At 41.6% G+C, this 24509-nt stretch overlaps 1 protein-coding gene across 1 annotated transcript in view; it reads left to right on the top strand.

Annotated features, from left to right (window-relative positions):
* Nucleotides 1–6169: 6169 nt before the first annotated feature.
* Nucleotides 6170–24509, top strand: part of MANEAL (mannosidase endo-alpha like) — a 64564-nt gene continuing 46224 nt past the window's right edge. Inside the window, exon 1 of the mRNA XM_082247315.1 lies at nt 6170–6717. The gene's annotated coding sequence lies outside the window, so the exon portion shown is untranslated. The remainder of the gene's footprint in view (nt 6718–24509) is intronic.

Here is a 24509-nt window from a genome sequence, read left to right as displayed (position 1 = left end):
TCTTTATTCATCAACACATTGACTGCAGACAGTATTGCAAATATCACTTCTTTGGAATTACAAATATCACATTGGACAGTAATAAGAGCTTCAACTGCCGGTGAAGACTTAGCATGGCCTTGCTAGGAGAAGGAGTTTAATATTTGCTTTGGTTTAAAGGGGACAGGTTCAAGTTACTTTAAATTGCTATTAGTTAGAACCAATTATATCCTTGGTATATTTCTAAGGCCTTTTTCTAGGCCATAGTCATAGCATTGCCATAAGTATTAAGAGTCATTGCTCAAGATTCTGTTCAATTGTGTTATCAATGATCTTTGATACTCCCTATTGATTATTCACATTCATTCATGTGTCATTCTGTTGGATCTCACTGTGTTTTGTGGGGTTTAACCGACTGATATTGCTGTACTCATTAATCATAAAGTTATACATGTTCATCTTTAAGTTACATCTGTTTATCTTTTCAGTAAAAAAAACAAAACGTTATTTCAATTGTGTCAGTGTGTTCTTGGAAAATATACTTACCATGTCAGAACCTAGAGTGTCAGGTGGGTTGGATTGTTTGCAGGGTCAGGTGAGTGCTGAGGAACACCCGTTAACCAGTAGCCCTCAAGGGGGCAGTGCTACAGATATATATAGTAAAGTAAATTGTAACTAGAATAATAGTACCGGAATAATAGTAATGCATGAACAATAACAATAACCCCAGCATTGATGTCAGTGACTTCAGTAATAACCCCCAGCATTGGTGTCAATGTCTTTAAATTTACCTGCAGCATTGGTGTAAGTGACTGCAAAAATAACCCATGGGATTGGTGTCAGTGGCTGCAGTTATAACCCTCAACATTGGTGTCAGTGTGAATCTTGCTTGTGGGAAGCCGGCTGTGACTTTCTGTGTCTTCACAATCGGCTCCCCACTGCTCATGCACAAGCCGCACTGCACTTTCAGAATGGACCCACAGCCTCCAGGAACGTGTGACGTGTTCCAGGAGGTTGCGGGCAGGAAGCGGGGGGGTTGGACTTCTGCATTGCTGGCCTAAGCAAGCAAAGCGTAAGTCAGAGCGGGTACCTGTGAAAAAGGTACACACTTCCAGAAAAAAAAAACATCCAAAAGTGATAGGGAATGGTAAGCAGAGGAGAAAAAGCAGAACTTTCATTTTTAGGCGAGCAGAGGAGGAAAAGCAGAACTTTCTTTTTTAGGTGAAGTTGTCCTTTACCTACTTTCCTTGCAGAAGTACCTGCTACAATCAATTTGAGAACCCCGGTTTCAGTGTCTACTGATCCAGAATTCCCAGTTAATCTTACTCCACCAACTCTTGTCACCCAGAAGCTTAGGACTGTTCCTGTTTCACCTGGAGACTTTACAGGTAACTTGCATTACAATCAGTTGAAGCAAGTACAACACCTAGCCAATTTCCTCTGTATTCGATGAAAGAAGGAGTATCTTACTCATCTGCAAGGACACAGAAAATGGTCATTACCCTAACTGAGACGTCCTCTTGTTGAAGAGCCAACAAGCTGAGAGAATTGATTGGTCCATGGGTTTCATCACTAAGCGCATACCTAGCGATAATAGCAGGTACATAAGGTGAGGATCACAAGACAAAGTATCAAAAAGACTTTCATCAGACCTTATCACTGAACTTGCTTTGGAGGAGGCACATGTGTTCCTTGATTATGACAGGGTGACCCGGACTGAGCTGACTTTAAAGCGGGATTAAACCCCAAACCAAAAATGTAATATATTGCAGCTTACCAATCCGTAGGCTGCTTTCACACATATGCATTTTTTAATGCATTTCCGGTGTGTTTTCTGGTTGCCCGACTCCCAGCATGCACCTGTGAAACATGGGCATGTGACTCCGCAGTGCATTTTTTAAAGTGTAGCAAGATTCACAGCCATTTTGCTGGATATGGGTCCGCCTGGGTTACCGCTAACAACAACAGCACATTTAAGCATGTTCTCCAAGTGTGAGTACTGAGACAATGACCAGTCCAGTATCTTTGGGTTTTTTGTATTTATTGATAACTTGGATGGGAGAAGGGATGAGTGGGATACTCTTCTGGCTCAACTATACACAAATTGCTGGGGACAACTGAAAAATGCCTGATGGCGCTGACTTGAGGTTGGCAGGATGCCGGTCAACGCCGGTTAACGCTGGATAACAATGGAAAAAATATGCACTCAGACAGCAGCAGTCTGAGCATATGAAGAAAGTACTGGTAGTGCCAAATCCCTAATTGACTTAAATATGGAAAGATTGGGAGACAAGGATTTTTTGGCACACAAATATTGTAAAATCAATTTTTATTAATAGATTCTTATAAAAAACCGGGGAATACAATAAAATCTAAATATTGGCCTTAATTAAGGCACACATACATTGTTATAGCAGTAGAATTGATATTTCCTTGATACAGAATATCCAACTATATACGACAAAAGGTTCTTAGTAATAAGTGTAAGTAAATACTTCACATCAAGGAGATCTTAACGAAGGGTGACAGAAGATGAGACTGCCGTCCAACAAGATCAGTTGATGCTGTATTCAGTTATTCACATTGTTATCATTCACATTGCTCGACATGTTTCGCCATAATTAGCTTCATCTGGAGCGTTATAGTAAAGTATTCTGTATATTGCTGTAAAGGAAGAAAAACGCAATAACGAGGAGGGTATCGTGGATCACAAAAGGAGTGGATGGAGCATATAATGGAATGAAAAGTAAGCCATTGGAACTGTAGCAACCAAAGGTTAATGGATGCCTAGCTGAAATCAATAAGCCATAGTAAGCAAAGATAATGTGGCACAGATCCAGCCTATGAATTCAAAATGTGGGTACATCCATGTACTCCTGTGTGAGCAAACACAAATCCCTCCCCGGATGGGGAACTCTCTTCCACAAGCAGTCGTATCAGCAGGGAGCATCAATAGTTTCAAAAAACGATTGGATGGGCACCTTAAAGACCACAACATATAGGGGTATACAATGTACGGTTAACAGCAAACACACACACATCATAGGTTGAACTGGATGGACTGATGTCTTTTTTCGACCTCACAAACATGTAACTATGTAAGAATAAATTTGGAGGCAATTATGATAGTATGGTATAATAGATAAGTATCTGCCTGTAAAAAATGAGGTTGAAGGATTATAAGAGGTGCATGAAAGTCATCCAGCCCCCAGTCTGATGTACTCACCCTCCAGTCTGTCACCAACCAAGTAGACCTGTCTCTTGATACAAAGAACAGGGGTTTAGTTGACACACATTTGCAAACGCATGTGAAAGCTGCAGAGCCACTTCACGGCACCCTGTTAAATCTGCAGTCCTAACACTCCTAATTTAGTGTCTCCACACTGGAAGCACATGGCTGCTAATGGATGGATGGGGAACAGGTGAGAGGGAGACAGCCCAACCTCCCCCAACCCACCCCCATCTATGACTGGTCTGTTGTCTCAAAACTCAAATAACTAAGTTGTAACGATGGTACAAACTGGAAAGGACCAGCTGAGAAGCATTACACCTCCATCCCCTTGGTGGATGCAGTATAAAGACAGATAGGGATTTTATATATGAGGCATGGCCTGTAAAGCACAATGCCTTTCAATCCCTAATTTCCTATTTGCTACAGGTCTACTTGGTTGGTGACAGACTGGAGGGTGAGTACATCAGACTGGTGGGCTGGCTGACTTTCATGCACCTCTTATAATCCTTCAACCTCATTTTTTTCTTGTTATAGGGATGGAGACGCCAGGCACTACGTGCTGGGGTCTCACTTAAAGTCCCACCTAGCCTATTATGTTTAAGTATCTGCCTGTATTTCTCAGCACTGAGCGCACCATTGATCCTGACGAAATCTCCAACTCCATTTGCAGAAATGTAGCCCCAAACTTGCAAGGAACCTCTGCCATGCTTCACTGTTGCCTGCAGACACTAATCTTTGCACTGCTCTCAGGCCCTTCGTCGAATAAACTGTCTCCTGCTACAGCCATATATTTCAACTCATCAGTCCAGAGCACCTGCTACCAATTTTCAGCACCCCAGTTCCTATGTTTTCATGCATAGTTAAGTCGCTTGGCTTTGTTTCTACGTTGGAAGTATGGCTTTGTGGCTGCAATTCTATTAAGATCACTTATGGCCAGACTTCTCTGGACAGTAATGGGTGTAACTCGGTCCCACTGGTTTCTGTCAGTTCTGTGCTGTTGGAACTGCTGGACATCTTCTGAAGTTGAAGGGAAGTAAGCCGATATGTCTTTCATCTGCTGCATTAACTTTTCTTGGCCAACCACTTCCTCTATGGCCCTTAAAGTTGCCGGTGTCTTTGATATTCTTTAAAAGAGCTTAAACAGCACATCTTGAAACCCCAGTCTGCTTTGAAATCTTTGCCTGGGAGATACCATGCTGGTGCAGTATAACTACCTTGTGTCTTATTGCTGTGCTCACTCTGTCCATGGTGTACGACCGGTGACATTAAACAGTCTTCCACAACCTCACTTTAGGAGCAGAGTTTGGCTATTCCCCACCCTGTTTTAAGCCTTCTACACAGCTGTTTCTGTTTTCATGCCAATGTCAGTATCTGTTGTCAATGACTGTGTTTCACCCTACATATGAAATTGATGATCATTAATACCTGCTTGGTATATTTAGTTATTTATAAACCTGACTCAAATCCTACAAAATCCCTGATTTTGTGCAAGTGTACAAGTGTAAGAATTGAGTCTGGTTTGAAGCCAAAGGGTAGTGACACCAAATATTGATTTGATTTAGATTTTTCTTCTGTTTGCTCACTTGCATTTTGTAAATTGATAAAAAAAATAAACAATTGAATTATGTATTTTTAAGGTATTCCTACTTTAAAGCATTTCTTCACACCTGCGTTAGACCGCATTCACACTGAAGCGGCACGACTTCTGCACGACTTTGGGGGCGACCACAGAAGTCCCGTGCACCACGACTTCGGCGAGACTTGCACGGACTTCATATAATTAATGTCTATGCAAGTCGCTCCGAGGTCGCCCCGAAGTAGTACAGGGCCATTTTTCCAAGTCGGAGCGACTTGTGTCGCTCCTATTAGAACGGGTCCTGTACCAGTCAATGGACCGTGAGGGACCGCGACTTGTCAGGATGACAAGTCGCCTGACAAGTCTCGGTAGTGTGAATGGAGCCTTAGGCCCCGTTCACACTGGGGCGACGCTACTTTGCCGGGCGACCTCATAGGTCGCGGTGCGCTGCTCACACCGCGACCTTGGAGCGGCCGGCACGGACTTCATAACATTGAAGTCTATGCAGGTCGCTCCGGGTCGCCCCAAAGAAGCTCCGGACCCTTTTTCTAAGTCAGAGCGCCTTGTGTTGCTCCTATTAGAACGGGTCCGCAGCTTCTCTATGGAAGGCAACCTACGGCGACCTGTCAGGCGACCAGGTCGCCTGACAGGTGGCCCCAGTGTGAACGGGGGCTTAAACCTTTGCACAGTACTGTATTTATACAACATTTTAATTGTGGGTTAAAGTTAAGATAGGTTGAGCACTGTAGTAGCAGTATGTTGGTTATACGTTTATTAAAATGTACAAATGGTTACAAAATAAACCAGCTCAATAATAACCAAATTATTCTGATGAAGGGCTTTGTAAGCACTCATGACAACAAATGGCATAGATCAGTGTAATGTAAACATATATCATAAAATTGTCATGTTATTCTTTTATTCTGCCTGCAAATGCTGTGTACAATTGTGTAAGCAATTTTCCTGCCTGTCAGTATCCCTGGTTATCAAAATAAAACATTAAATAATGTTCAATTTATATGACACATTATTCATATGTCCCTGAAAGGGAACGTGCAAACAAAAGCACACACATAGGCATTGCAATTGTTCCCACTCCAAGCTGAACACTAGCACAGCCCAGCAACAGAGCTGCCTTCTGTTCACACTGCAGACAGCTCATGTTTGGGATGCACCACTCCAGGGAATGTAGGGGGAGTGTGTCAGAGCATCTCATATTATTTGTGAGTTTTTACTTCGCCACCCATTTTCTGTACAAAGTGTCATCACTATATTACATTTCTAGCCTTAGTATTATAGCATTAGTGAGCATGGTTTGAAATCCTCAAGCATTAGCAGGTGCACCTGTTGATGCCTCCCCTCATAGACCAATGGTAGACATCTGACATTTCTTTTGTGAATGCATTATTCTGGATGCAGAGATGGAGTTAGCTAGTGGTATTCATTTAGAGGAATCCATAAAGGATTTGGAGCTTTAGCCTGCGTGCATCGCTAACACTTCACCAGCCACCGTCTGAAAATGCAGTTTGGTCCTCATAGCCACTCCTCCTTCTAAAAGCACACTGCATTATCCCATCCTCCCAACTCTAAGGCAAGATGGGCATTGCAAGGAAGGTCATTTTAGATTTTTAGAGATCCAGCATGATGTAGTTAGTGTGGTAGAATCCGATTTTTGCTCATTTCATCTCATACTGATCATCACATCTGAACAAAAAAGAATTAGAAGAGCCACCATAACAGCATGTATGCAGCACATATATAAACCTGCAGACCCACACCCCCATCTTGGTAATAAGCAGTCGGAGCTGGACACAATGAACACCATCTGCATCCTTCACCCTCAAGGATCAGACCACTGAATGGACCAGGCGACCTTTGTTATTCATTCATCATCAACCACTTCACTGACTGCTGCAGGATCTTTATAAAGGTATGTATTTCCTATATAAGCCACCTGTCTCTCTACATTTATAGTCTAAATGTATGTTTTGTCTTCATTTATAGGTTGCGAATGGCTCTTTATAATTACACTGTTCATTAGGAGAAAATGTCTGGTTTATGATGAAAATTAATAATTACATTTAATAAATAACAGCATGTTTTTTTCATAGACGCTCGTAGCCAAAAGGGACTAAACAGCAGATTGAATAAAAGTTTAAAGTTAATATTAGACTGACCAACAGGGCACCTGAGGACCCCAATGATCTTAGAGCATGTTGTATGCAAATGCAGATTTTCATCTTAGTTTCTGGTTAGGTAAAGCACTGTCCTTAAGGTAAATGCTGCCTGTATCTTCATAAACTACCTGGGTGCCCCAAAACCTCAGGCTCTCTATTATGCAAATCTTGATTTAGGTCACCCTCAGACTTGCCACTCTATATTCTTCTCTATTGGCGAGTAAAGCCACCCATTACAGCGAGGGATTAAAGCAACAGGGACAGGATGAATATCGATCCATGTATGGGCACCTTGGTTGTACACAGGTCAATCTATTGATCACAAATGAATAATTACATATAATAAATAAGAATTTTTTTTTTTTTATAGAAGCTCGTAGCCAAAAGGGACTAAAGGGAATTAAAGTTTAAAGTTACCTTGGACTGACCAACAGGGCACCTGAGGGCCCCAATGATCTTAGAGCATATTGTATGCAAATGCAGATTTTCATCTTAGTTTCTGCTTAGGTAAAGCACTGTCCCTATGTTAAATGCTGCCTGTATTTTCATAAACTCCCTGGGTGCCCCAAAACATCAGGCTCTCTATAATGCAAATCTCGACTTAGGTCAAAGTCAGACCTGCCACTTTGTGTTCTTCCCTACTGGTGAGCGAAGCCACCCATTACAGCAAGAGACTAAAGCAGCAGGGACCAGCTGAATATCGATCCATGTATGTGCACCTTGGTTGTACACAACTCAACCTATTGATCAACTTGTGTATAACCAGCCTGTCAGATTTTTCATGAACAATTAATGCCGACGACAACACTATACATTGTGTTGTGCCATGGCAGGGAAGGCTCCCCGCTGGCAGAACATTCTAGCACTGCAGGAGGAATTCCCCCATTTTATTCAAAATATCAATTTAGTACATAAACTTAGTTAATGGGCTTGTTCACACCACATCTGTAGAGCAGCATTTTTCTGCACACCACCACACATTCATGTTCGAACAGGGCACACAGAAAACAAAGTAAAGACAGGGTTATCTATTGTACACCCACTGCATCCCACAGTGCAATGCAGATTCATCTTAAGAGGTACCTAGGGGGCCTGCGATCCATTAGGATTCCGGAGACTTAAAAGCAAGGCAGCATTTGTACACAGCATATGCTCTAGGTTCAGGGTTAGATGTATCTAGTGCCTTCCAGATCCATTTAGGTGAACCTAATGTATTGCAGGTTCAGTGCATGATTATTTACTCAGTTAAGAGTGACATGTTCACTTTATGTTGGTTATTGCAGAGTCTTTAGCTGCTTTACCTGCTTGCGGTAGCTATAGTATTTTTAGTATATCATATAGTACAATTATTTCCTAAAACAAAACAAATGCATTTGTTTTGCTATAATGCATTCCTACTTTTTTTTTTAAAGATCAAATATGGAATGTACTTGAATACTTATTCCTAATTGTACCCCTTATGTATAACCTTTATAAAGACTATTAGGTATAGCATTGTGTATATGGAGGGTGTGTGTGTGTTTTCTATTAGTTGAACTAGATAGATTTATGTCTTTTTAAAACCAGACTAACTATGTAACTTTAAAACAGAAAAACAAAAAAATAAAAGGGTATACTTTAACATTCTTTGGGTATTGTCCTGACTGGGCTGAGTTAGTTTCTGGCTTTTTACAATTCTTGAATACTTTAACAGGTCTTCAGGAGGTCTACCTCACACAATTCCTGACTTTGTTCCTCCCCACCTGTAAGATTTTGATATTTACCCACCCTTTTTGTGTTTCAATACTTTCAGTTGCGGCCCATCCTGCAGCCTCTGGGCCATTGAAAATGGTGTTTACTCAACCCAAAGGAGAATAGGTCCCCCTCATAATAGCCACAGCAGGTGTACAGACGCAAGGACCAATATCTCACTAAGAGAGTCTCAGAGAACAAATTGTCTGGGACTTAAAGTGGCTCTAAAGACTGATTGTTTTTTTACCTTAAAGTTCCAGTTAAAACCTAACCAAGCTTACATTTATTTCCACCCCCCATTCTAAACCTATTCTATCTACACTGTAAAAGGAAAGATGCCTATATACTTGTCTATTCTGAAGTCACTCCAGTCTGGTTACATGATCTCTGTCCAATGGCAGCTTCAGTGTAGAGGAGAGATCAGTGTCAATGGCTGCAGAGTGATGATGTCATCCATAGGCCTACTATGGGGCAGCTATTGTTGGCTGTTCCTCCTCTACACTGAAGACAGCATTGGGACCTGATCATGTGATTGGACCACAACGACTTCAGGATAGGCAAGCATAGGCATCTTTCCTTTTACTGGGTAGATAGAACAGTCTTAGAATGGGTTGGGAGCAGGTTTAGGCTTAGTTAGCTTTTCACTGGAATTACACTTTAATGCATTCTGTGCGTGAAGGTAAAAAACAATCCATTAACTATTCCCTCCCCCCCATCCCTTAAGACTTGGCTGATTTCTCTCACCAATCTAGCTCTATCCCGACTGCAGCATCGCCCCTCTCACTTCCTGGATTCACAGGAGACTCTAAGAGCAATGGGAGCCATAGGTTCCTGCTGCTGTCAGTCAAACTCCTGTGACGAGGGCACAGGGGCATGGCTTTCTGACACTGTGTGTCTATAGATGCACACAGCCTGGCTTGGCAGCATGCTGGCAGGGGTGCTCCCTTAGCAGCCAGCTTACTAAGGGACCAGCCAATGGAAGAAGGAGCTGACAACGTTGGTACTGCAAAAGAGGAGGTAAGCGACTACTCTGTGCAATATTATTGCACAGAGCAGGTAAGTACAACATCTTCTTTTATTTTAGGACAAAAAAAATAACCTTTAGTATCACTTTAACTCTGTCACATTACCGAAAAGTCTGTTCGGAAGAACAAACCCATACTCATAGGAGGTTGAATAGTGCCTCACTGCCGTCCTACTGAATGTTGCGGCCCAGGTCCTCAGAAGTACATTCCTAAAAGCATAAGAGGCTATGTTGCACCAAGTACCTGAGGATTTGTATACACAGGTGTTTGTTTTTCCAGTGCAAATCGATGGGAATGCAAAAGCAACATGCACATGCAATCAAGATTTTTTTTTTTTTTAAGTGCATTCAAGATTTTTTGCAAATGCAATCACGATTTTTGCTATATAGGATGCAGTGTACCAGTAGTGGTACACTAGTAGTGGTACACTGCATCCTATATAGCAAAAATCTTGATTGCATGTGCAAAAAATCTTGAATACACTTTAAAAAAAAAAAGAAAACTTGATTGCACTAGGAAAAGGCACAATTGCACTTTAACACTGGAATTTTTTTTTTTCTGGGTCTGTACTAAAAGAGTATAAAAAAAAAAATCATTACTCAGCAAGGGTAGTAGCGCCTCACTACACCACACATCACATGGCATTGTATAAAGCTCTGGAATATTTTGTAACTGAAATTTTTAACTGCCATTAGACTCCAGCAACCACACGAAATTTAAATAAAAAGTATGCATGATCTGTAATTGGGGATGTCAAATGGTAATCAGTTGGTAATCAAATGGTAATGAGCTTGTAAGGTAATCCTCAAACATTTTTGGGGTCATTGCAAGTGAACTAGCAGTAAGGTATAGCTGCTCTCTTTCCAATAAATTTTAAGTACTGTCACTCTTCTGCACATTAATATAACAATGTAATAGTCAATCCATTGTGACCATAGGTGTATTTTAGCATGTAACCAACTTCACTTGACATTTCATTATGTTGCTTCAGTGTAAGTTATATATACATAGATTCTGACTGTCACCTACACTATGAATTTAACATTCAAAAGACACACAAAGATAGTGTATTTATACAGCGTTGCAACCAATATGAAATGTATGCATAAACTCCATATACAAAGATGCAAAACCACCACATAGTGACCTCTCTGTTCAGCATCCCTTTCAAAGAATATAGGTATTATAACAAAACCCAGGAAATGCCATAATCTTATTAGTTATTTTCATTGTGCAAGCTATCTGGATATTTAGATGTTTTCTGTTCCTATATGTGTGCTGTTAGTCTTTGTCAAGGAGACATTGATGTAAATCAGTGTTTCTCAACCATTTTTTAAGTCAAGGCACCCTTTAAAATTATGGACAGTTTTGAGGTACCCCATTTTAAAATGTAAAAAACTATTCTAATCGTTTTCCATAATGCAGCAACATCCACATGTAGGACACCCAACGTTAGAGGTGATGTTTTCTTCCAAAGCAAATACACTTTTCTACACTGGTACTGACTAGTACTCAAATGTTTCTCTTCTCCCTCAATTTCTCTCCATTAGTCAGCTAATGAGACCCCAGTGCTGATGGAGAGGGGCAGAGGAGGGTCAAACAAGGATGCTGTGGAGGCAACAGACATCCTCCTTATCAACTGATGACATATTAGGATGCCAGTGTCTAGAAAGTTGTAATGGTAAACAATGAAAACCTATGGCTTTGTGTAACTAAAAACCAGGCTTCATCCACTCGCTGGCTTGTATACAATTTTTGATAATTTTTTAGGCTTTTTGCAAAGGCACCCCTAAAGAAGCCTCAAGGCACCCTGGTGGTTTAAAAAGGCTGGTGTAAATGACTGCTCCCATGACATTGTTTGTTTTCTTGTGACACCAGGTAGTAAAATGGCAGGCCAATGAATAGAATGAAGGATGAACAATTATGCCACATTGGATCTTTTGGTGTGACTTTCATTTCTGTGACCAGATTTGATGCTGCCTTTTTCAATGTCAAGTATAGATACAATGACAATGGTTAAATTGGTACTACTGTTGGCAAAGGAAAAACAGAAGCTATTGTGTATTGTTTTTTTTTTTTTTTTATGGGCCAGAGATACGGTGCACCCAACACACCCATTTTAATCTGTCATGTAGGATCCATTGTCATTGCTTTTCTTGCCTTGGAGGGGTTACTTGGAACTACTGGCAAAATACATGTTGTAGCATCAAAGACAGATTGTTTATTAGACTCCTTGTGATCCCTATGTGCATGAAATCGGTTGATGTACAGCATCTAGGCTTTTAGTGAAGCAGTCATTCGTTTTCATTAATGCTTTCTTTGCTTGCTCTGTTTGCTTTCTTTCTGTGTGGTCAAGTACCTGTCCATACCTACATACACCTATTGGGCAATGTCCTGCCATGACCATGCCCCTGCCATGAGATCTTAGTAAGTGTGGTCAGATGGGTCATAGAGGTAATCGCCTCGATTCTGCCCACAATCCCGAATCTCCGCAAATCATGGGACGCTGTTGTGCTCCCCATCACTTTTAATGGCACCCTGATTGTGGCGCGATTTTGCCACGATTGTCGCCCAATGAATCACGGTAAAATCACACAAACAGAATTGCAGTTTGCCCATTGCCCAAAAGATCTTCTTTTGGGCGACAGGTGTACCGCGATTCTGTTTGCATGCTTTTGCGCCATGCGACTTACCTGCGGTTCCTGCATAAGTAAATGCATTGTTTTTTAATGCGTGGCCCACGCATCTAAAAATGCAGCGTGTTTGTTGGTGCAGGAACTGTAGGAAAATCGCATGGTCCAAATGCAGCAATTTCAAGGCCACTGCATTTTTAAAATGACGCATGCATCTTTTTTTCTGCAGGAAATGCAGGCATGGCAGCCCATTCAAATGAATGGGCTTCTGTGCCTGTGCAAACCCGCATACATGTGAACTAGGCCGAAAATAAGCCTATCAAGCTGTGAAATAGCACTGTGTGTGTGTGGAAGATATCAGCACATACTGTGTGCTCTCTAATGAATACAGCCACAGCCAGGTCAGGTCACTACATAATATGGGGAGCCAGGGGAGGAGAAAGACCTACTTGATCCTAGCCAGTTGAGCTCTGATCACCATCCGTGGGCTGCCGGGCTCACGCCTGTGCTGTTGGCTGCCACTAGCACTCTGACATCAGCTCCATTACACGGTCTTACCCCGAGGCCTCCGATGTCTGGCAGCATGCATGGCAAGGGGCGGAGTCAGAGCTTCAGTGGAGCTCACAGCCCCGTCTGCTCCCCCTTGTTTTAGAATTTTTCCTCACAGCGTGCCAATGCCGGATGTCCCTGAGAGCACAGTGGATGGACTGACACTGGATTTGCAGTGCCAATGGGGCTACTGATTTTGGGACAGCTGCTTAGGTCCCCAAAAACAATGACAAGGCCCTGGGCAGCTGCCCCATTTGCCCCATGTTAAAGAAGGCCCTGCTTGCCCTCCACAGCCAGCTTAGCTCTTCTGTGTCAACCCTGCCGTGGTTTTCTCACTTCCTTGTGAGGGGGTTCACTGAAGTGTACTGCCTTTCATAACCTTCAGTCCAGCCAGTTAAGAAAGTCTTAGGGCTCTTTGCCTACGTTTATTCAAAAGTAAAGTTCAAAAACTCACATAGAATGTTACCCTCGCAGGGGTCTTCAGCATCTCAACAACAAATATAAATGTTCCAGCAACCTCGCTTTCCATGTTGCGTAATCACTGAGCCTTTCTCCTTACAGACTCACCACGCCACGTTATCTCATTTAGCTGTGTGGCAAACTGACCACCTTGGCACAGGTCCATGCCTTAATACCTCTTTCAGGTGACTGCCTTGTCAGATCACCTCACCTTAAAGTGGTTGTAAAGGCACAAGGTTTTTTTCCTTCATACATACTATGCATGAAGGTAAAAAAACCTTTGGTGTGCTGCAGCCCCCGTAATACTTACCTGAGCCCCCTGTCGATCCAGCCATATCTATGAGAGCCTTGCCTCTCTTGGGACTCACACTCCTGATTGGCTTTTGGCAGCAGCGGAAGCCAATGGCAATCATAGCCAGTCAGCCAATCAGGAGCGGGGCTGAGCTGCGGCTCCATGTTTGAATGGAAACACAGGGCCGGAAGTTGTCCGGGGGGATAATGTCCGGGGGGATATTGTCTGGGGGGATATTGTCCTAGAATCGTTCTGGCCTTCAAGTGATATTAATGTCTTTTTTTTTTTTAATAACAAACATGTTATACTTACCTGCTCTGTGAAGTGATTTTGCAGTGGCTCCTCCCTCTTGCTGGGTGCCCCCACAGCAAGCAGCTTGCTTTGGGGACACCCAAATAGGCGCGCTCCAAACTTCCGGCCCTGTGTTTCCATTCAAACGATTCTAGGACAATATCCCCCCGGACAATATCCCCCCTCTAACCCTAACCCTATGTCCAGGGGGATGTTTTCCAGGGGGATATTTTCCCAGGGGATATTGCCCGGGAGATGTTGTCCCGGGGGGATATTATGCAGGGGGATATTGTCCAGGGGGATATTGTCCGGGGGGGTGTTGTCCAGGGGGGATTATTTCCAGGGGGATGTTTTCCGGGGGGATATTGTCCCGGGGGATATTGCCCGGGAGATGTTGTCCCGGGGGGATATTATCCGGGGGGATGTTGTCCAGGGGGGATTATGTCCAGGGGGATGTTTTCTGGGGGGATATTGTCCGGGGGGATATTGTCCAGGGGGATATTGTCCTGATACCGGCCAGAACACAATCTTCCAGTAACTATTCACACATCGCTCATGCAGCAGCTTGTCTCTAAGGACAGAGCCCGGAACCACAGCTAGCCCCTGTGCTAAAAAGGTTGTACATCTGCATACTCAGGATGCTGGTTTGTAGCACGATGTGCACCTAAATTAGGAGTTACCAATCTTGGAGGAAACTGCAAAACCTGGAGCTCCTCAACCTGCATAATTGAGGACTCCCTGGGTGACATCTAACCCTTCTAACAGCGAGACAAGGCACAGTACTGTCACACTTGTTATGCGCAGCCTGTAGAGTAGATGTTGCTAGGAGATGTCTTGTTGTTATGCTGCAAAATATGTTAAAAATGCATGTAAATGGATTTTTGATGTGCTTTCACTGTGGTCTATGGCCGTCCAAAAGTGCACAGCAGAAAAGCACATAGGGTTTGAACAGGCCCCATAGAACAAAATGGGAAGTAGCTTGTGTGAAACACACAACAAATCATACAGGTGTTAACAAAGCCTTATTGATTATAGTGACAAAGACCACAGCATATATTTGGTATGCAGTTTCATATGCATTTAAAAGCACAACAAATTGGAAGAGAGAGTAGGGCCAAAAGTCAAATAAAAGGATACATTTCTTTTTTGATCACACACATTTCTGATCACACCCATTTCTGATCACACCCATTTCTGATCACGCACATTTTTTTGATTACACACATTTCTGATCACACACATTAATGATCACGCACATTTGTGATCACACACATTTCTGATCACACACATTAATGATCACGCACATTTCTGATCACACACATTTTTTGATCACACACATTTCTGATCACACACATTTTTTGATCACACACATTTCTGATCACGCACATTTCTGATTACACATATTTCTGATCACATACATTTTTTGATCACACACATTTCTGATTACACACATTTCTGATCACACACATTTTTTGATTACACACATTTCTGATCACACACATTTTTTGATCACACCCATTTCTGATCACACACATTTCTGATCACACACATTTTTTGATCACACACATTTCTGATCACACACATTTCTGATCACACACATTTCTGATCACACACATTTCTGATCACACACATTTTTTGATCACACACATTTTTTGATCACACACATTTCTGATCACACACTCTGATCACATACATTTTTTGATCACACACATTTTTTGATCACACACATTTCTGATCACACACATTTCTGATCACGCACATTTCTGATTACACACATTTCTGATCACATACATTTTTTGATCACACACATTTCTGATTACACACATTTCTGATCACACACATTTTTTGATCACACACATTTCTGATCACACACATTTTTTGATCACACCCATTTCTGATCACACACATTTCTGATCACACACATTTTTTGATCACATGCATTTTTTGATCACACACATTTTTTGATCACACACATTTCTGATCACACACATTTCTGATCACGCACATTTCTGATTACACACATTTCTGATCACATACATTTTTTGATCACACACATTTCTGATTACACACATTTCTGATCACACACATTTTTTGATCACACACATTTCTGATCACAAACACTTTTTTTGATCACACCCATTTCTGATCACACACATTTCTGATCACACACATTTTTTGATTACACACATTTCTGATCACACACATTTCTGATCACACACATTTTTTGATCACACACATTTTTTGATCACACACATTTCTGATCACACACTCTGATCACATACATTTTTTGATCACACACATTTTTTGATCACACACATTTCTGATCACACACATTTCTGATCACACACATTTTGATCACACACATTTCTGATCACACACTCTGATCACATACATTTTTTGATCACACACATTTTTTGATCACACACATTTCTGATCACACACATTTCTGATCACACACATTTTGATCACACACACATTTCTGATCACACACATTTTTTGATTACACACATTTCTGATCACACACATTTCTGATTACACACATTTCTGATCACACACATTTTGATCACACACATTTCTGATCACACACATTTTTTGATTGCACACATTTCTGATCACACACATTTCTGATTACACACATTTCTGATCACACACATTTTGATCACACACATTTCTGATCACACACATTTTTTGATCACACACATTTCTGATCACACACATTTCTGATCACACACATTTCTGATCACACACATTTCTGATCACACACATTTTGATCACACACATTTCTGATCACACACATTTTTTGATCACACACATTTCTGATCACACACATTTCTGATCACACACATTTCTGATCACACACATTTCTGATCACACACATTTTGATCACACACATTTCTGATCACACACATTTTTTGATCACACACATTTCGACATTTCTGCCATTCAACTAACAGGCACACTTTTGCTAGTTTTATGTAAATGCTGTGTTGCTATGGGGATAAGCAGTCTTTTTTTTTCTTAGTGCTTAGGAAATAAATTCTTTAGAGAATGTTCACCACAGTCAGCCCTCAATTTTCTAATTACGGGTAAATAAAGAGATGTGTACAACATTTCTCACATGATTTATAGGTGACTTTGTTATAAATCTGCTTATTAAGAAGTATAGACAGGAGGGAAGTGTTGCTTCAGTAATTACTCCTATGCTTATAAATGCAATTAGCTTTGGTATCCTATAATGGCTTTCACAATGTGTATTAGGCTACATGTCAGCAGAGTATGAAGTCATTCTGATTATATGAATTGCTTTATGCAATCTGTAAGCCTTTAACTGCTGGAGCTATACAAGAAATATTAGTTGTGAATATAGGAAGTAATGACAGTCTTGTAGAAATTTCTGACCAATGTGTTTAGGCCGAAGTGGGCTTCCCATTTAGTCTGCATATACTATATATTAAAACTGTGTGCTGCTTCTGAAAACTCCTTTTCAGTATTTAAACATGAACATCTTCTCTTTGCAATTTTCCTATAATACTGATACAAGACTGATAATGTCACTGCCAAAAGTAAACTAATACCTTTCTGCATGATGCAGTACAGACATTGCAGTAGGGCACTGTTAGGCTCTGTTAACATACAGGCATATCGGATCGCGGGCAGAATCGCCACGATTCTGCCCGCAGTCCCGAATCATTGCAAATTGCGGGACGCCCGTGCGATTCCCATTGACTTGCAATGGCACCTCAAACGCGACGCGATTTTTCCACGATTGTCGCCCGCGAATCGTGGTAAAATCACACAAACAGAATCGCGGGACGCCTGTCGCTCCAAAAGAAGTTCTTGTACTTTTTTTTGCCAACAGGCGACCAGCGATTCTGTTTGCACGATTTTACCGCAATTCTTCAGGCGAAAATCGCGTGATTTGCAATAATTTGGGATCGCGGGCAGAATCGCGGCGTCCCTGCCCACGATCTGATACGCCAGTATGTGAACGGAGCTTTAAAGAGAGACTGTAATGGGTTTTGGTTAATTGTATTTTCATTTTTTGTTATTTATTTACAGATTTTGTATATCATTTTTATTACTTTTAATATGTATATGAAACAAAGTCAAAAAGCCACTGCTAACCTAAGCCGATGTATACACTCACCGGCCACTTTATTAGGTACACCTGTTCAATTGATTGGCAACACAAATTGCTTATCAGCCAATCACATGCATTTAGGCATCTAGACGTGGGGAAAATGACTTGCTGAAGTTCAAACTGAGCATTAGAATGGGGAAGAAAGGGGATTTAAGTGACTATGAACGTGGCATGGTTGTTGGTGCCAGACGAGCTGATCTGAGTATTGCAAAAACCGCTGATTACTGGGATTTTCACACACAACCATCTCTGGGGCTTTCAGAGATAGGTCAGAAAAAAAGAAAATATCCAGTGAGCGGCAATTGTGTGGATGACAATTGATGTCAGAGGTCAGAGGAGAATGGGAAGATTGGTTTGAGATGATAGAAAGGTAACTGTAATTCAAATAACCACTCATTACAACCAAGGTATGCAGAATGTTATATGAATAAAGCCGGCACACGAAAAGGCTTCTTCCAAGTAAAATTCTTTATTCCAGCATGGATAGCAGTGACAACATGACAAATGCTGATGCGTTTCGGATTTACACCTACGCTATGAGGAAGGCGTGAAGCCGAAATGCATCAGCATTTGTCATGTTGTTAGCGCTATCCATGCTGGAATAAAGAATTTTACTTGGAAGAAGCCTTTTCGTGTGCCGGCTTTATTCATATAACATTTGGTTTGGACGTTCAGCCTGAGCACTGACACTTAGCGCTTTATCTTCCCACAGTGCAGTGGAGCTAGGGTGAGTTGTTGTTTAAGGTATGCAGAATACCTTCTCTGAACACACAACACATAAAACCTTGAAGCAGATGGGCTACAGCAGCAGAAGATCTCACCAGGAAAAATGTTGCTTGGTCTGATGAGTCTCGATTTCAGCTGTGACATTCAGATTGTAGGGTCAGAATTTGACATAAACAACATGAAAGCATTGATACAGTGCCTTGCGAAAGTATTCGGCCCCCTTGCACTTTGCGACCTTTTGCCACATTTCAGGCTTCAAACATAAAGATTTAAAACTGTAATTTTTTGTGAAGAATCAACAACAAGTGGGACACAATCATGAAGTGGAACGAAATTTATTGGATATTTCAAACTTTGTTAACAAATAAAAAACTGAAAAATTGGGTGTGCAAAATTATTCAGCCCCCTTAAGTTAATACTTTGTAGCGCCACCTTTTGCTGTGATTACAGCTGTAAGTCGCTTGGGGTATGTCTCAGTCAGTTTTGCACATCGAGAGACTGAAATTTTTGCCCATTCCTCCTTGCAAAACAGCTTGAGCTCAGTGAGGTTGGATGGAGAGCGTTTGTGAACAGCAGTTTTCAGTTCTTTCCACAGATTCTCGATTGGATTCAGGTCTGGACTTTGACTTGGCCATTCTAACACCTGGATATGTTTATTTGTGAACCATTCCATTGTAGATTTTGCTTTATGTTTTGGATCATTGTCTTGTTGGAAGACAAATCTCCGTCCCAGTCTCAGGTCTTTTGCAGACTCCATCAGGTTTTCTTCCAGAATGGTCAGTATGGACAGTATGCACCCAGAGAAGAATGCCCAGGACGCCGACTGCTTATGTTCTGAGCATTCCTTCCTGGCCCCATATTGCCCTAAACATACATTACATACCGCTTGCTGCACCGCCCAGTCCTGTCCAGCTGCAGCAGCTCCCAGACTCTCATAAACACAGACACAGTTTACACCATTCATGCTGGGGGGGGGGGGGGGGTTGCTGCGCTCTTTCCTTGTCTTCATCCTGCACTCAGTAGGTCAGCAGTGGGGACTTCTTACTTCTCTTCACCAGGGATCATTTCGGCATGTCTGTGGCAGAAGCAATGCAGCCTTTTTTCAGGGAATCAGAGTGGCCCGGGGGCAGTTGCCCCCCTGCCCCCTGGCCCAGTCCCCCCCTGCCTGCAACTGCAGCTAAATGCCAGAGCCTCATGCACTGGAGCTAAACGTCTAGTATGCATGAGGCTAATATGACTTTGTGTAACCTAGAAACAGGGAGTGGAATTTGCCACCTTCCCTCACTGGTTATATTATATGGTATAGTAGTAAAATGGCTGCAACAACTGCTGGCAGAACAAAAAAAAAAGTTTTCTCATCCTAAATTAAAAACAAACTAAATGCTGTACATTCCTCTCGTTATATTCAGTGATCATTGTTATATTTCAGAGATCATGAAGAAGTTGAATGTCAATCTCTTTGTGATTTTCTGATCAAAGCAATAAAGTGAAGCAGTGACAAGCAAGATGCAATCCAAACAGGCAGTGATCATTTTGCATAAATAACCTAGTTTCTCACAGCTGTGACTGCTATGACTAACATACTTATGCCTCTACATGAGGCATTGAAGATGTTCTCAGGGATGCCACAGTTCATTTTTTAAGCCGCAGAATGTAAAGGGAAACAATAGTGCTTTTTTCTGATACAACTGATACAGCTAATAATGTACAGTATATTGTGTTGTTACTATGTGTATAACATTCCTATTGTGAATAAGAATTTAATTCAGGAAGCTTTGTATATTTGTATTCTCTGCTTTAGGTCTGGTCTATCTGTTTTCACCAGCTGGCTAAAAAAGGGGAAATTTTTAAATGTTTATTAAAAAAAAAAAGGGGCACACAATGGTTCGTTTTTTGCTTGCTAATCTCATTTCGAAATGAAGAGGTTACTAAAGTTACGAAAATTCTCGTACAATAGAACAAACATTTGGAAGTGTTGTAATGTATTGCATTGTATTTGTATTGTATTTTCAGACTAAATCTCTGCCGATAAAATGAAAATCATATGATCTGGTATCGTACGAGAAAACTTTTCGTACTTGTCCCATCGGATAATATCACATAAACTGTTGTGATCAGCTCTCGAAAGCTGTGTACTAACGATCAGATTATCATACAATTAGGGTTGCCACCTCATCCCTTTAACCACATTAGGAGCAGAGGATTTTCCTGCTTAATGACCAGACCACTTTTTGCAACCTGGCACTGTGCGACTTTAACTGACAATTGCGCGGTCATGCAACGCTGTACCAAAACGAAATTTACATCCTTTTTTCCCCACAAACAGAGCTTTCTTTTGGTGGTATTTGATCACCTCTGCGCTTTTCATTTTTTGCGATATTAATAAAAAAACGCAAAAATTTTGTGAAAAAAATTGACATCTTCTACTTTAACAGTTAAAAAATATCCAATATATTCAATTTTTGTCATATATTTAGGCCAAAATGTATTTACATGTCTTTGACAAAAAAATTCTCAATGAGGGTATTTTTAACGGCTTTAAGACCAGAAGATTTTACCCCATTCCTGACCAGGCTATACTTTGCAATTCGGCACTGCGTTACTTTAACGGACAATTGCACAGTCCGGCGACGCTGTACCCAAATTTTTCCCCACAAATAGAGCTTTCTTTTGGTGGTATTTGATCACCTGTGCAATTTTTAATTTTTGAAAAAAAGAGCGACAATATTTAAAAAAAAAAACAATATTTTTCACATTCTGATTTATAACATTTTTTTGGGGAATGTTATATATCACAATTTTTTAACATTTTAGGCCAATTTGCTTTCTGCTACATGTTTTTGGTAAAAAAAATCACAATAAGCGTATTTTGATTGGTTTGCGCAAAAGTTATTGCATTTACTAACTATGGCAAAGATTTGTCTTTTTACTGTTTATTTTTTTTACTAGTAATGGCGGCGACTGACACTTTTGGGGTTGCCAGTGACATCATTACAGTAATCAGTGCTATAAAAATGCACTGTTACTGTAATAATGACACTGGCAGGGAAGGGGTTAACACTGTTGGTGATCAAGGGGTTAAATGTATGCCTCATGCTTACTGACGTGTGTGGGGGGAGGGGATTGTGGGACACAGACACAGATCGCAGGTTCAGCTATGCTGAATCCTGTAATCTGTCCCTGCCTGTCACAGAGGAGATCCGCCGGCTTTGTTTACACAAGCGGGCGGATTTCCTCACTCTGTCCCCGACGATCGGGGAAGAGCGGCGGTGATCACCGCCTCTCCTCCCCTGGCCCGACTCCCGCTGTGTCCGAATACAGCGGGAGCCGAGAGGGGGCAGGATCCAGCGACGTAGGCCTACGTCGCTGGACCCAGGAAAGCCACTCTGCCGCAGTAGGCTCAATGTGAGCGGTCGGCAAGTGGTTAAACCAGGACACACATTAACTACCCAGGTTCTGTGGCTGATTAGGTTGGTAATTAAACTTGGTGCCTTACGTGCATTATATTAGCATCAGAACCTGTGTAATTAATATGTGTCCTAGTTTAACCATTTGCCAACCGCCCGCCGTAGTATTACTGCAGCAGGGCGGCTTGGCTGCGTAAAATCACGTAGTGCTACGTGATTTTGTGCGCGTGGTTTTGGTGGCGTGCACACGCCACCAAAGCCTTTGGAGGCGGGCCTCGGGAGGAGCGGCGGTGATTGCCACTGCCCTCCTGCAATCGTCAGGGAAACTGACCGAAGACCTGCCTGCTTATGAAAGCAAAGCAGGCGGATCTTCTGTCAGACAGGCAGGGAGAGATCAGCAGTTTCAGCTAAGCTGAAACCGCAATCTCCCTGTGGCTGTTACAGAACCACCCCCCCCCCCTCCCTCACAGTGAGCAAGCACCTTAACCCCTTTGATCACCCCCAGTATTAACCTCTTCCCTGCCAGTGTCATTTATACAGTAACAGTGCATAATATTTAGCACTGATTACTGTATTAATGTCACTGGTCCCCAAAAAGTGTCAAAAATGTCAGTTAGGGTTCCGATCTGTCTGCCGCAATGTCGCAGTCCTGCTAAAAATTGCTGATCGCCGCCATTACTAATAAAAAAAAAAAAAATAAATAAAAAGTCCAAAAATCTATCCCGTAGTTTGTAAACACAATAACTTTTGCGCAAACCAATTAAAATATGTTTTTTGGGATTTTTTTTTACTAAAAATATGTACCAGAATACAAATTGGACTAAACTGATAATGAAAAAAATTAAAAAAATTAAATTTTTTTTGGGAATGTTTTATAGCTGAAAGAAAAAAATATGGCATTTTTTTTTTCAAAATTGTTGCTCTTTTTTTGTTTATAGCGCAAAATCTAAAAACCGCAGAGGTGATCAAATACCACCAAAAGAAAGCTCTATTTGTGGGGGAAAAAGGCCATCAATTGTGTTAGGGTACAGCGTAGCATGACCGCGCAATTTTCCTTTAAAGTAACGCAGTGCCGAATCACAAAAAATAGCCTAGTCATTAAGGGTGTAAAATCTTTCGGGGCTGAAGTGGTTAAAGGCAACCCTATGTACGATCGTTTCAAAAGCGTTTTTTTTTTTTCCATCCGATTTTATCATTGTGTGTGCAGACATTAACCACTTGCCGACCGCCGCACGACTATTTACGGTGGCGGTTAGCCCCTCCTGGGCAAAGTGACGTGTATATATACGTCACTCGCCCGTGAGCCAATAGGGGCCCGCCCCCGCTCATTCACTGTCATCCCCGTGCGAGTGACCGGCGGCTCGGATGTCCGCCGGCCACCCACGATCGTTCGCTGCAGAGGGAGAAAGGCAAGCGGCTGATGTAAACAAAGCCGCCTGTCATTCTCCCTGGTGTAACTGCAGAGATCATACGATCCTGCTATGTAGGATCGTATGTCTCTGTGGTTACATCAAAAGCCACACCCCATTACAGTTAGAAGCACGCCCCTAGGGACACATTTAACCCCTGCATCGCCAATAAAGTTAACCCCTTCCCTGCCAGTGTCATTTTTACAGTAACAGTGCATATGTATAGCACTGATTACTGTAGTAATGTCACTGGTACCCCCAAAAGTGTAAAAAATGTCAGTCAAGGGTCCAATCTGTCCTCCGCAATGTCGCAGTCCCGCAAAAAAAATCGCAGATCGCCGTCAATACTCGTTAAAAAAAAAAAACAATAAAAATGACAAAAATCTTTCCCTTAGTTAGTAAACGCAATAACTTTTGCGCAAACCAATCAAAATACGCTTATTGCGATTTTTTTTTTACCAAACATAGGTAGCAGAAAACAAATTGGCCTAAAATGTTAAAAAAATTAGATTTTTAAATTTTTTTGGGAGGGGAATTTCATATAAAAAAATTTGAAAAATATTGTTATTTTTTCAAAATTGTCGCTCTTTTTTTGTTTATAGCGCAAAAAGTAAAAATCGCACAGGTGATCAAATACCACCAAAAGAAAACTCTGTTTGTGGGGAAAAAAATGACATCAATTTCATTTGGGTACAGCGTTGCACAACCGCGCAATTGTCCATTAAATTCACGCAGTGCCGAATCGCAAAATAGCCCCTGGTCTTTGAGCAGCCAAATCTTCCGGGGCTTAAGTAGTTAAGGCTTCGTTCACATATATGCGAATTGAATGTGTTTTGAACCGCATCCAATTCGCTTAACATGTGAACCAACATGTGAACCGAC

Source organism: Pelophylax lessonae (genome assembly GCF_965119305.1).
Source record: "Pelophylax lessonae genome assembly, chromosome: 2".
Taxonomy (NCBI): domain Eukaryota; kingdom Metazoa; phylum Chordata; class Amphibia; order Anura; family Ranidae; genus Pelophylax; species Pelophylax lessonae.
This window is presented reverse-complemented; position numbering and strand designations above follow the sequence as displayed.